Genomic DNA, 13,761 nt, shown 5'->3' on the forward strand with positions numbered 1-13,761 from the left:
GCTTTGGTCTTGTTGATTTCCCCACCCAAAGTTTGGGTGATTCCTCCATCCAAGGTTGTAGGTCTTGGAGTATGGATCATGGTTTTGCCTAGGTGAATTTCCAATGTAGTTGGCTTGCTCCTGACTACCCTCTGCTTCTTCATTCACTCCTTCTTGGGTTGTTGATGGAGTGGAGATTGCTGCTACTTGGTTCCTCTCCATCTTCTTGGTGAGGTCAGCCAGCTGCTGGGTAATGAGCTTGTTTTGGGCCAGCAGAGCATCTACATTGTTTAGCTCCATTACTCCTCTTGTGTTCCCTCTTTCGGAAGCATAGAAGTAGTCGTTCTCTGCTACAGTTTCAATGACATCTATGGCCTCCTCAATGGTTTTCTTCTTGTTCAAAGATCCTCCGGATGAATGGGCCTTCTTTGACTCATAAGAGAGCCCTTCATAGAAAATGTGCAGCTGCACCCATTCATTGAACATGTCAGGTGGACACCTCCTTGTTAGGTCTTTAAACCTCTCCCATGCTTCATATAGAGTCTCACCATCTTGTTGCCTAAAAGTTTGGACCTCAGCTCTCAGCCTATTGATTCGTTGAGGAGGGTAAAATCTTGCTAAGAATTTGTTCACCACATCTTCCCAAGTTGTCAAGCTCTCCTTTGGGAAAGACTCCAGCCACTTGGCTGCCTTATCCTTGAGTGAGAATGGAAATAAGAGCAGTCTATAGGCGTCAGGATGAATGCCATTAGACTTCACTGTGTCACATATTCTCAGGAAGGTGGTTAAATGTTGATTGGGATCTTCTTGGACACTTCCTCCGAACGAACAGTTGTTCTGAACAAGGGTGATGAGCTGTGGCTTCAGTTCAAAATTGTTGGCGTGGATGGTTGGCTTTTGAATGCTACTTCCACAGTTTCCTGGGTTTGGATTGATGTAAGAGCCTAAAACTCTTCTGTCCTCCCCCGCATGATTTGCTCGACCTCTTCCGCCATGGTTGTGAGTCTCTTCTTCATGATGGTTTTCCATGTTTTCGTCCATGTTTGGTTCAAAGTATTCTTCAAAGTGTTCCTCCTCTTCTTTAGCACCAACTACACGTTTTTCTCTTGCCTCCCTCCTTAGTCTAAGGAACGTTCTCTCAGGTTCAGAATCAAAGGAAGTTGAAGCCCCGCTTCTTCTCCCTGTCACACAACCAACAAGTACAAGCAAAGAGAATAGGTGCAGAAAGTATATTAGTCAGAATTACTGTTAGTGTGAGTGATACAATATATCAAACAGTTAGTGGGTTAGTGAAATGAATGGTAAATAACAAAGAAAAAGTAGGGGGAAGGGAAGAAATTAACTAAAATAGAAAGTAAATGACTCAAACAGAAAATTAAATCAAACAAAAAAATAAAATGCTCAATCTAGTTATCCTCCAATTTAATCATTGTTGATGCACAATCAATCCCCGGCAACGGCGCCATAAACTTGATGCACAGAAAACTTGTCTCATAACAAATTTCCTTCGGCAAGTGTACCGAATTTGTCGTCAAGTAAAAACTCACAACAGAGTGAGGTCGAATCCCACAAGGATTGATTGATCAAGCAACTTTAATTAGAGGAATGTTCTAGTTGAGCGAATCTAGAATTTGAGTTGAGAATTGTAGAAAATAAAATGGCGGGAAGGTAAATGACAGAAAAAGTAAATGCTAGAATTAAAGAACTGAAAGTAAATTGTAGAATTGTAAATGGGAATGGTGGAATTGCTCATAAAAGTAAGTAACAGAAATTAAAGAGAATGGGTAAGATCAGAAATGGGGGGTTCATTAGGCTTAGGAGATGTTGCATTCTCCGGATCAATTTCATTTTCATCTCTTCCTCAATCAATGCACTCATTGATCTCCTTGGCAATCTTAAGTGATTGAATTACAATTTCTTGTAATTCAATCTCTCAAATCTTGATCAATAGCCAATTCCTTGGCCAATTGCTCATGAGAAGAGATGAATTATGGTCACTGATTATACCACATGCATTTCCCAAATCAAGTGTTGAGAGGATTATAGTCACATATCCATCCAAACCCAATTTGGTCCAGCATGAGAAAGCATTTCTAGCATGATCTCTTCATTCCTCTTTCAAGGTTCAGAAGAGATCCAAGTGTGAATAGCTTCTTTTCCAAGATAACTACCCAATTGGATGAAGATCGAAAGCTTTCAAGTAAAATCAAGAGAAAAGATAGAAGAAGAATAATGAAAACTAGTATTGATCCATCAAATTACAACAGAGCTCCCTAACCCAATGAAAGGGGTTTAGTTGTTCATAGCTCTGGAAAATGAAAACAAAGATGGAGAATACATGATGATACTAGAAGTGCAGAGAAAGTAAATACAGAGAGTAGTTCTATGCCCAGAGGCTCCCTATATTTTCCAACTCTCCTTTTAATTCAAAACTACTCCTATATATACTACTCTTCTACTCTTCTAGTTGGCTCTTCAAATCTTGGGTCTGGGCCTTTGGATCTTTGAGTTTGAAGCAGTTATCTTCTTCATTGGGCTTGGCTTTACTTGCAGAGAGAAAGTGTGAAATGGGCAGAGATTTTAGCTCAGGACGTTAGTGGTGTTAACGTTCAGTGAAAATATGGGTTTGAGAACGTTAGTGACATTCAACTTTTTCACTAACGTTCCTCACCCAAGTTAGAGCCACGTTAACCTCAACGTTAGTGGCACAAACGTTGCCACTAACGTTGCCTCTTTGTCCTTCGCGCAAGTTATTGGGACTCAACTTTCCCAATAACGTTGAGAAGCCTCCCCCTTCCCTTCGTTAGAGTCCACGTTAACTTAGTTAACGTGGCTCTTTTAACGTAGGCTTGCCAACCTTCGAGAACGTTAGTGACACTTAACATTGTCACTAACGTTCCAATGTGCCCCTTAGCTCCCACGTTAGAGTCCACGTTAACTAGGTTAACGTGGCTTCTAACGTGGCTGTGCTAGCCATCTCCACCGTTAGTGACAATGTTGAATGTCACTAACGTTGGGTCATTATCCTTCTCCTCACGTTAACTTCTACGTTAACTAAGTTAACGTGGCTCATTGTGGCTTGTGTTGGCTCCTTCCAACGTTAGTGACAATGTTTGGTGTCACTAACGTTGTCGACAACCTTTCTTCTTCACGTTAACTTCCACGTTAACTAGGTTAACGTGGGAGTTAACGTGGCTTCTTGGGGATAGTGTGTGTTCATCCTAACGTTAGTGACAATGTTTGGTGTCACTAACATTGTCGACCACCTAGTTTCTTCACGTTAGCTTCCACGTTAACTAGGTTAACGTGGGAGTTAACGTGGCTTCTTGTGACTTGGCCAACGTTAGTGAGAAAGTTGAATGACACTAACGTTGGCTTCCCCTCTTCTTCTTAACATTAGAGGCCACGTTAACTAAGTTAACGTGGCAACTAACGTGGCCACTTATGAGCTTGGGCCAACGTTAGTGATAATGTTAAGTGTCACTAACGTTGGCTCCATTTCTTTTCTTCCACGTTAGAGTTCACGTTAGCTTAGTTAACGTGACTCTTAACGTGGGCAATGATGGCTTCTAGAGCGTTATTGGCAATGACTTTTCTCATTAACTTTGCAAGTTACTCCCATTCCACGTTAGTGTCAACGTTAGTGTAACTAACGTTGCCACTAATGTGGTTCTTCTTTGCTTCCTTTGTCCTGAAATTAAGCAATAAAGTGCATCAAAGTTCTAGTCCAAGTCATGGGAAATGCAACATCCAATTTGTCATTAAATTCATTCAAAAATCCTCATAAAATCATGTAAAGTGCACAATGTATGCTTGAATCAAGATGTAAGTGAATATCTACCCAAAACTAGCTTATTTCCTAAGTAAATGCATGAAACTACCCTAAAAACAGTAGAGAAAAGGTCAGTGAAACTGCCAAAATGCCCTAGCATCAAGCTTCATCTGAAGAAGAAGCTTATGATCCTGAGAACCCAGCAATGGAAGAGGTGAATTACATGGGAGAATCCTATGGAAATACCTATAATCCTTTATGGAGAAATCATCTAAATCTCTCATGGAAGGACCAACAGAGGCCTCAACAAGGCTTCAATAACAGTAATGGTGGAAGAAATAGGTTTTGCAATAGCAAACCTTTTCCATCATTTTCTCAACAACGGACAGAAACCTCTAAGCAGAGCCACTTTGACTTAGCAACCTTAATATCTGATCTAACTAAGACCACTCAAAGTTTCATGACTGAAACAAGGTCCTCCATTAGAAATTTGGAGGCACAAGTGGGTCAGCTGAGTAAGAAAGTTACTGAACTCCCTCCCAGTACTCTCCCAAGCAATACAGAAGAAAATCCAAGGAGAGAGTGCAAGGCCATAAACACGTCCCACATGACCAAATGCATAGAGGAGGGAAAGGCAGTGATTTCCACTGAGAAAAACCTCAATGGATGTCCACTGGCCTCCAAGGAGTTCCCTGATGAGGAACCATGGGAATCTGAGGCTCATACAAAGACCATAGAGATTCCATTAAATTTACTTCTGCCATTCATGAGCTATGATGAGTATTCTTCCTCTGAAGAGGATGAAGATGTTACTGAAGAGCAAGTTGCTAAGTACCTTGGAGCAATCATGAAGCTAAATGCCAAGTTATTTGGTAATGAGACTTGGGAGGATGAACCCCCCTTACTCACCAAAGAACTGGATGACTTGACTAGGCAGACATTACCTCAGAAGAAACTGGATCCTGGAAAATTCTCAATACCTTATACCATAGGCACGATGACCTTTAAGAAGGCTCTGTGTGACCTGGGGTCAAGTATAAACCTCGTGCCACTCTCTGTAATGGAGAAACCAGGGATCCTTGAGGTACAAGCTGCAAGAATCTCACTGGAGATGGCAGACAATTCAAGGAAACAAGCTTATGGACTTGAAGATGATGTTTTGGTAAAGGTTGAAGGCCACTACATCCCTACTGACTTCATAATCCTAGACACTGGGAAGAGTATGGATGAATCCATCATCCTTGGCAGACCCTTCCTAGCCACAGCAAAAGCTGTGATTGATGTTGACAGAGGAGAATTGGTCCTTCAAGTGAATGAGGACTACCTTATGTTTAAGGCTCAAGGATCACTCTCTGTAACAATGGAGAGGAAGCATGAAAAGCTTCTCTCAATGCAGAGTCAAACAGAACCCCCACATTTAAACTCTAAGTTTGGTGTTGGGAGGCCATCATCATGCTCTGATTCTATGTGAGGCTCTCTAAGAGCTCACTGTCAAACTATTGACATTAAAAAAGTGCTTGTTGGGAGGCAACCCAATTTTATTTAATTATATCTTTTTATTTTCTATTGTTATTTTATGTTTTCTCTAGGTTGATGATCATGTGAAGTCACAAAAACAACTGAAAAACCAAAAACAGAATGAAAAACAGCATTAAAAATAGCACACCCTGGAGGAGAAACTTACTGCGTTTAAACGCCAGTAAGAGTAGCAGAATGGGCGTTAAACGCCCAGTCTGGCACCATTCTGAGCATTTAACGCCAGAAAGGGGCACAGAGCTGGCGTTCAACGCTAGAAAAGGAAGAAAAGCTGGCGTTAAACGCTAGAAAGAGGAGAAAAGCTGGCGTTAAACGCCAGAAATGGGCAGTAACCTCGCGTTTAACGCCAGGATTGGCACTCAAAGGGGGCGTTTACATGCCAAAATGGTGCAGGGATGAGAAATCCTTGACACCTTAGGATCTGTGGACCCCACAGGATCCCCACCTACCTCAACTCTCTCTCTCTCTCTTCTTCACACCCTTCCATAACACTCTTCCCCATCCACCATTGACCAATCACCTCAATACCTCTTCCCCAAAAACCCCTCACCTATCAAATCCTACCCTCTTCTCCATAATCTCTTAACCAACCCACATCCATCCATCATTAAACCCCACCTATCTCACCATTCAAATTCAAACTATTTCCTTCCCAAACCCACCCACACATAGCCGAAACCCCTCTCTCTTACCCTATAAATGCCCCTCCTCACCACCCTCATTTTCACACAACATACACACTACTACCCCCCTTGGCCGAAACATTCAATACCCTCCATCATTTCCATTTCTTCTTCTTCTCCTCTTTTCTTTCTTCTTTTGCTCGAGGACGAGCAACCATTCTAAGTTTGGTGAGGGAAAAGCTAAAGCTTTTTATTTTTCCATAACCATTTATGGCACCAAAGGCCGGAGAAACCTCTAGAAAGAGGAAAGGAAAGGCAATTGCTTCCACCTCCGAGTCATGGGAGATGGAGAGATTCATTTCAAAGGTGCATCAAGACCACTTCTATAAAGTTGTGGCCAAGAAGAAGGTGATCCCCGAGGTCCCCTTTAAGCTAAAAAAGAGTGAATATCCAGAGATCCGACATGAGATCCAAAGAAGAGGTTGGGAAATTCTCACCAACCTTATTCAACAAGTCAGGATCTTAATGGTTCAAGAGTTCTATGCCAATGCATGGATCACCAAAAACCATGATCAAAGTGTGAACCCGGACCCAAAGAATTGGCTTATAATGGTCCGGGGAAAATACTTAGATTTCAGTCCGGAAAATTTAAGGTTGGTATTCAACTTGCCAATGATGCAAGGAGATGCACGCCCCTACACTAGAAGGGTCAACTTTGATCAAAGGTTGGACCAAGTCCTCATAGACATTTGTGAAGAGGGCGCTCAATGGAAGAGAGATTCAAGAGGGAAGCCGGTTCAACTAAGAAGGCATGACCTCAAGCCCGTGGCTAGGGGATGGTTGGAGTTCATCCAACGCTCAAACATTCCTACTAGCAACTGGTCTGAAGTTACCATAGACCGGGCTATCATGATCCATAGCATCATAACTGGAGAGGAAGTAGAAGTTCATGAGGTTATATCCCTAGAACTCTACAAGGTGGCGGACAAGTCCTCTACTTTGGCAAGGTTAGCCTTCCCTCATCTCATTTGTCACCTCTGCAATTCAGCTGGAATTGACATAGAGGAAGACATCCTCATTGATGAGGACAAGCCCATCACTAAGAAAAGGATGGAGCAAACAAGAGAGCCCACTCATGGACCTCAACAAGAGCATGAGGAAATTTCTCATCAAGAGATCCCTGAGATGCCTCAAAGGATGTACTTCCCTCCACAAATATTGGGAGCAAATCAACACCTCCCTAGGAGAATTAAGTTCCAATATGGGAGAACTAAGGGTGGAGCACCAAGAGCATTCCATCCTCCTACATGAAATTAGAGAAGACCAAAGAGCCATAAGGGAGGAACAACAAAGACAAGGAAGAGACATAGAGGAGCTCAAGCATTCCATTGGATCTTCAAGAGGAAGAACAAGTCGCCATCACCAAGGTGGACCCGTTCTTTAATTTCCTTATGCCCCTGCCTCTATTGTTCTTCCCTCATGATTCTTTGTTCTTCCCTTATGGCTCTTTGATCTTCCCTTATGTCATGGAGGATGGTAAAGTGCTCTTGATATCCCATCCTTAGTTGATCCATGTTGGAGCTCAATTCTCGTAGAGAACTGTGCAATTGATCCCAATAGCCTTGGGAAGGAAAATGCATCTCTTGAGGCATCTCAGGAATTTCTTGTTGAGGTAGCTCCACATGCTCTTGCTGTGATCCATGTGCTGGCTCTCTAGTTTGCTCTATCCTTTTCTTGGTGATGGGCTTGTCTTCCACAATAGGAATGTCTCCTTCTATGACAATTCCAGCTGACTTGTATAGATGACAGATAAGGTGGGGGAATGCCAACCTTGCTAAGGGGGAAGGGTTTTCAGCTTTCTTATACAACTCTTGAGGTATTACCTCATGTACCTCCACCTCACTTTCAATCATGATGCAATGAATCATGATGGCTCTGTGATGAGCGAATAATTTATACGCTTTTTGGCATTATTTTTAGTATGTTTTTAGTATATTTTTGTTAGTTTTTATTATGTTTTTATTAGTTTTTATTCAAAAATCACATTTCTGGACTTTACTATGAGTTTGGGTATTTTTCTGTGATTTCAGGTATTTTCTGGCTGAAATTGAGGGACTTGAGCAAAAATCTGATTCAGAGGCTGAAAAAAGACTGCAGATGCTGTTGGATTCTGACCCTCCTGCACTCGAAATAGATTTTCTCGAGCTACAGAAGCTTATTTGGCGCGATCTTAATTGAGTTGGGAAGTAGACATCTTGGGCTTTCCAGAAATATATAATAGTCCATACTTTGCCCGAGTTTTGATAATGCAAACTAGCGTTAAAACGCCAACTTTCTTCCATATTCTGGCGTTAAACGCCAGAACTAGCATAAAAGCTGGAGATAAACGCCCAAACTAGCACAAAAGCTGGCGTTTAACTCCAAGAAAAGTCTCTACACGTGAAAGCTTCAATGCTCAGCCCAAGCACAAACCAAGTGGGCCCAGAAGTGGATTTCTACATCATTTACTCATTTCTGTAAACCCTAGGCTACTAGTTCTCTATAAATAGGACCTCTTACTATTGTATGTTAGAATCTTTGATTAGTCTTATGCTATCTTAGACCTTTATGGGGGCTGGCCATTTGGCCATGCCTGGACCTTCATTACTTTTGTATTTTCAACGGTGGAGTTTCTACACCCCATAGATTAAGGTGTGGAGCTCTGCTGTTCCTCATGAATCAATGCGAAGTACTATTATTTTTCTATTCAATTCACGCTTATTCTAGTTCTAAGATATTCCCTCGTACTTCTACCAGATGGATGTGATGATCCGTGACACTCATCATCATCCTTCCCTATGAATGCGTGCCTGACAACCACCTCCGTTCTATCTGCGAGAGCTTGAGTGCGTATCTCTTGGATTCCTGGTTCACGATGTATGGTTGCCTCTCCTGACAACAGAGCCTTCCATTCTGTGAGATCAGAGTCTTTATGGTATAGGCGAGAATCAATTGGCAGCATTCTTGAGATCCAGAAAGTCTAAACCTTGTCTGTGGTATTCCGAGTAGGATCTGGGATGGGATGACTGTGACGAGCTTCAAACTCATGAGTGTTGGGCGTAGTGATAGATGTAAAAGGATCAATGGATCCTATTCCGACATGAGGAGAACTGACAGATGATTAGCCGTGCGGTGACAGTGCATTTTGGACCATTTTCACTGAGAGGACGGACGATAGCCATTGACAACGGTGATCCCTAACATAAGCTTGCCATGGAAAGGAGTATGAATGATTGGATGAAGGCAATAAGAAAGCAGAATTTTAGGAGGAACAAAACATCTCCATACGCTTATCTGAAATTCCTATCAATAAATTGCATAAGTATCTCTATCCTATTTTATGTTTTATTTATCTTTTAATCATCAATTCTCCATAACCATTTGAATCCGCCTGACTGAGATGTACAAGATGTCCATAGCTTGCTTCAAGCCGACAATCTCCGTGAGATCGACCCTTACTCACGTACGGTATTACTTGGACGACCCAGTGCACTTGCTGGTCAGCTGCACGGAGTTGTGTGAAAAGTGTGCGATCACGATTTCGTATACCACTCTGTCTATGGTCACTTCTGACCGATTGCTAGTAGGGATGATAGAGCGTTGGATGAATTCCAACCATCCTCTAGCTACGGGCTTGAGGTCAAGCCTTCTCAGTTGGATAGGCTTGCCTTGAGCATCCCTCTTTCGCTGAGCTTCTTCCACACAGATGTCTGAAAGGACTTGGTCCAACCTTTGGTCAAAGTTGATCCTCCTAGTGTAAGGATGTGGGACTCCTTGCATCACTGGCAAATGGAGCGCCAACCTTACACTCTCCGAGCTGAAATCCAAGAGTAACCCTCGGACCATGGTGCTCCAATTTTTTGGATGTGGGTTCACACTAGTGTCATGATTTTTAGTGACTCATGCATTAGCATAGAACTCTTGCACCATCAAGATCTCAACTTCTGGGATACGATTGGTTAGGAGTTCCCAACCTCTCCTTTGGATTTCTCTTCAGATCTTCGGGTACTCATTCTTTTTTAGCCTAAAGGGGACTTCAGGAATCACCATTTTCTTTGTCACTACTTCATAAAAGTGGTCTTAATGGGCTTTGGTGATGAATCTTTCCATTTCCCATGATTCGGAGGTGGAAGCAACTACTTTCCGTTTCCTCTCTCTAGAGGATTCTCCGACTTTGGGTGCCATAAGTATGAATGGAAAGCAAAAAGCAAGGCTTTTCCAACACCAAACTTAAAAACTTTGCTCGTCCTCGAGCAAAATCTAAAGAAAAGAGTAGTAGAAGAAGAGAATAGTGGAGATGGAGATGAATAGTGGATTCGGCCAAGAAGGGCTTTAAGTGAATGGAAGGTGTGTGTATGAAGGGTAGGAAGAAGGGGTATTTATAGGAGTGGGATAGGGTTGGGTTCGAATGAATAGGTGGGAATTGGGTGAGTAATTTTGAACTTGAAGTGGGTAGGGGTTGGTGGGAGTTATGATAGTTTTGGAAAGTGATATGGATATGATTGGGTTAGGGTTTATAGGGAAGAGTGTGTGGGGAAAAGTGAAAGGAAGAGAGAGAAGAAGGTGGGGTAGGTGGAGATTCTGTGGGACCCACTAATCTTGAGGGACTAGGGAATTCGAGTTCCCTGTCCCCTTATGGGTGTTTGGTGCACGAAATTGTGATCTCTGGTAATGGTGTTAAAAACTCAATACGCCCGTTCATAATCTCAATTCTTTTGTCACAACTTCGCACAACTAATCAGCAAGTGCACTGGGTCGTCCAAGTAATAAACCTTACGTGAGTAAGGGTCGATCCCACAGAGATTGTCGGCTTGAAGCAAGCTATGGTCATCTTGCAAATCTCAGTCAGGCAGATTCAAATGGTTATGTGATTTTGCTAATTAAAATATAAATAAAATATAAAATAGGATAGAGACACTTATCCAATTCATTGGTAGGAATTTCAGATAAGCGTATGGAGATGCTTATTGCTTCTGAACCTCTGCTTTCCTATTGCTCTCATCCAACCATTCATACTCCTTTCCATGGCAAGATGTATGTTGGGCATCACCGTTGTCAATGGCTACTTCCCGTCCTCTCAGTGAAAATGGTCCAAATGCACTGTCACCGCACGGCTAATCATCTGTCGGTTCTCACTCATGTTGGAATAGGATCCATTGATCCTTTTGCGTCTGTCACTACGCCCAGCACTCGCGAGTTTGAAGCTCGTCACAGTCATCCCATCCCAGATCCTACTCGGAATACCACATACAAGGTTTAGACTTTCCAGATCTCAAGAATGACCGCCAATAATTCTAGCTTATACCACGAAGACTCCGATCTTTCGGAATGGAGGCTAAGAGATATACGCTCAATCTAAGGTAGAATGGAGGTTGTTGTCAGGCACGCGTTCATAGGTTGAGAATAGTGATGAGTGTCACAGATCATCACATTCATCATGTTGAAGTGAAAGCGAGTATCTTGGAATAAGAATAAGCTTAAATTGAATATAAAAATAGTAGTACTTTGCATTGATTCATGAGGAACAGCAGAGCTCCACACCTTAATCTATGGGGTGTAGAAACTCCACCATTGAAAATACATAAGTGAAAAAGGTCTAGGCATGGCCGAATGGCCAGCCTCCATAAACGTGATCAATGATCAAAAGTGATACAAAGATAGTCTCAAAAATGATCAAAAGATATGAAATAAATCACTAAAAGTAGTTTTTATACTAAACTAGTAGCTAGGGTTACAGAAAATGAGTAATTGGTGTAGAAATCCACTTCTGGTCCCACTTGGTGTGTGCTTGGGCTGAGCATTAAAGCTTTCATGTGTAGAGGCTTCTTTTGGAGTTAAACGCCAGCTTGTAGCCAGTTTTTGGCGTTTAACTCTGAATTGCAACCTGTTTCTGGCGTTTAACTCCAGAATAGGGCAAGAAGTTGGCGTTTGAATGCCAGTTTGCATCGTCAAAACTCGGGCAAAATATGGACTATTATATATTTCTGGAAAGCCCTGGATGTCTACTTTCCAACTCAATTGAGAGTGCCCCATTTGGGTTTCTGTAGCTCCAGGAAATCCATTTCGAGTGCAGGGAGGTCAAAATCCAACAACATCTGCAGTCCTTCTTCTGCCTCTGAATCAGATTTTTGCTCAAGTCCCTCAATTTCAGCCAGAAAATACCTGAAATCACAGAAAAACACACAAACTCATAGTAAAGTCCAGAAATGTGATTTTTATTTAAAAACTAATAAAAATATACTAAAAACTAACTAAATCATACTAAAAACAATACCAAAAAGCGTATAAATTATCCGCTCATCACAACACCAAACTTAAATTGTTACTTATCCCCAAGAAACTGAAAATTAAATAGGATAAAAAGAAGAGAATATACTATAAATTCCAAAATATCAATGAAACTTAGTTCCATTTAAATGAGCAGGACTGGTAGCTTTTTGCCTCTGAACAGTTTTGGCATCTCACTTTATCCTTTAAAGCTCAGAATGACTGGCATCTATACGAACTCAGAATTTAGATAGTGTTATTGATTCTCCTAGTTCAGTATGTTGATTCTTGAACACAGCTACTTTATGAGTCTTGGTCGTGGCCCTAAGCACTTTGTTTTTCAGTTTTACCCCCGGATACATAAGTGCCACAAACACATAACTGGGTGAACCTTTTCAGATTGTGACTTAGCTTTGCTAAAGTCCCCAATTAGAGGTGTCCAGAGTTCTTAAGCACACTCTTTTTTTTGCTTTGGATCACGACTTTAACCGCCCAGTCTCAAGCTTTTCACTTGACATCTTCACGCCACAAGCACATGGTTAAGGACAGCTTGGTTTAGCCGCTTAGGCCAGGATTTTATTCCTTTGGGCCCTCCTATCCACTGATGCTCAAAGCCTTGGATCCTTTTTACCCTTGCCTTTTGGTTTAAAGGGTTACTGACTTTTTGTTCTTGCCTTTTGGTTTAAAGAGCTCTTGGCTTTTTCTACTTGCTTTTTCTTTTTCTTTCTTTTTCTTTTTTTTTGCCCCCCTTTTTTTTCGCAAGCTTTGTTATTCGCTGCTTTTTCTTGCTTCAAGAATCAGTTTTATGATTTTTCAGATTATCAGATAACATTTCTCCTTTTTCATCATTCTTTCAAGAGCCAACAAATTTAACATTCATAAACAACAAATTCAAAAATATGCACTGTTCAAGCATTCATTCAGAAAACAAAAAGTATTGTCACCACATCAATATAATTAAACTAATTTCAAGGATGAATTCGAAATCATGTACTTCTTGTTCTTTTGTTTTTAGAACATTTTTCATTTAAGAGAGGTGATGGATTCATAGGACACTCATAGCTTTAAGGCATAGTTACTAAACACTAATGATAATGTAATAAGACACAAATATAAATAAAAATAGAGCATAGATAATGAAAACAGAAAATTTAAATAGACAAGGAGATTGAGGAACGGGTCCACCTTAGTGAGGGTGGCGTCTTCTTCCTCTTGAAGAACCAATGGTGCTATTGAGCTCCTCTATGTATCTTCCTTGCCTTTGTTGCTCCTCCCTCATAGCTCTTTGATCTTCTCTAATCTCATGGAGAATGATGGAGTGCTCTTGGTGCTCCACCCTTAGTTGTCCCATGTTGGAACTTAATTCTCCTAGGGAGGTGTTAATTTGCTCCCAATAGTTTTGTGGAGGAAAGTGCATCCCTTAAGGCATCTCAGGGATTTCATGATGAGGAATTTTCTCATGCTCTCGTTGAGATCCATGAGTGGGCTCTCTTGTTTGCTCCATCCTCTTTTTAGTAATGGGCTTGCCACAACTTCATAGAAGTG

At 41.5% G+C, this 13,761-nt stretch overlaps 1 non-coding gene across 1 annotated transcript; it reads left to right on the plus strand.

The window, feature by feature from the left end:
- The first annotated feature begins 463 nt into the window (after positions 1–463).
- Positions 464–567, plus strand: LOC112745229 (small nucleolar RNA R71). The gene has a single exon (XR_003173167.1). It is a non-coding gene; the product is annotated as a small nucleolar RNA R71 (small nucleolar RNA).
- The last annotated feature ends 13,194 nt before the right edge of the window (positions 568–13,761 follow it).

The sequence above is a fragment of the Arachis hypogaea genome, chromosome 14, assembly GCF_003086295.3.
Source record: "Arachis hypogaea cultivar Tifrunner chromosome 14, arahy.Tifrunner.gnm2.J5K5, whole genome shotgun sequence".
In the NCBI taxonomy this organism is placed as follows: Eukaryota; Viridiplantae; Streptophyta; class Magnoliopsida; order Fabales; family Fabaceae; genus Arachis; species Arachis hypogaea.